The following is an 888-nucleotide window of genomic DNA, read 5'->3' on the forward strand; positions in this document are numbered from 1 at the left end:
TGGGTGTTGGATTTTATCAAATGCCTTTTCTGCAACAATTGATACGATCATGTGGTTATTTTCCTTTGTTACATTTAGGTGATGGATGACATTGTTTTTCTAATCCACAAGCATGCTATGTTCTTCCATTTATATAGATCTCTTGTAGTTTCTTGAAGTAGTGTTTTGTAGGTTTTTTTTTTTTGTACAGGTCTTTTGTGTATATTCCTGGTATGAGCCTCACTTGGTCATAATGTATTATTTTCTTGATATGTTGTTGGAGTCTAATGGATAGTATTTTGTTGAAGATTTTTGCATTTATATTCATTAGGGATATTGATGTGTAGTTTTCCTTTTTAGTGATGTCTTTGCCTGGTTTTGGTATCAAGGTTATACTTGCTTCATAAAATGAATTTGGGAGGAATCCATCCTTTTCTATATTCTGGAATAGTTTGAGTAGGATTGGTGTCAGTTCTTCTCTGAATGTTTGGTAGAATTCTCCCGTGAAACCATCTGGTCTAGCACTGTTTTTCTTGGTAATTTTTTATGACCTGTTCAATTTCTTCTTTTGTTATGGGTCTTCAAATTTTCCACCTCAGTCTGTGCTAGGTTAGGTAAGTAGTATGATTCTACAAATCTGTCCATGTCTTCTAAATTTTCAAATTTGTCCGAGTTTAGTTCTTCATAGTATCCTGATATAATCATTTTTATTTCTGTTTACTCTGTTGTGGTGTCGCCCAATTCATTTCTTATTTGTCTTCTCTCTCTCTTTTCCTTTGTTAAATTTTCCAGTGTTTGTGAATTTTATTAATCTTTTCAAAAAAAACAACTTCTAGTCTTGTTGATTTTTCTATTATCTATTTTATGTGTCCTTTATTTCTGCTCAAATCTTTATTATTTCTTTTCTTC

The sequence above is a fragment of the Orycteropus afer genome, unplaced genomic scaffold, assembly GCF_000298275.1.
Source record: "Orycteropus afer afer isolate SDZICR_OR568_19922 unplaced genomic scaffold, OryAfe1.0 scaffold00190, whole genome shotgun sequence".
NCBI lineage: Eukaryota > Metazoa > Chordata > Mammalia > Tubulidentata > Orycteropodidae > Orycteropus > Orycteropus afer.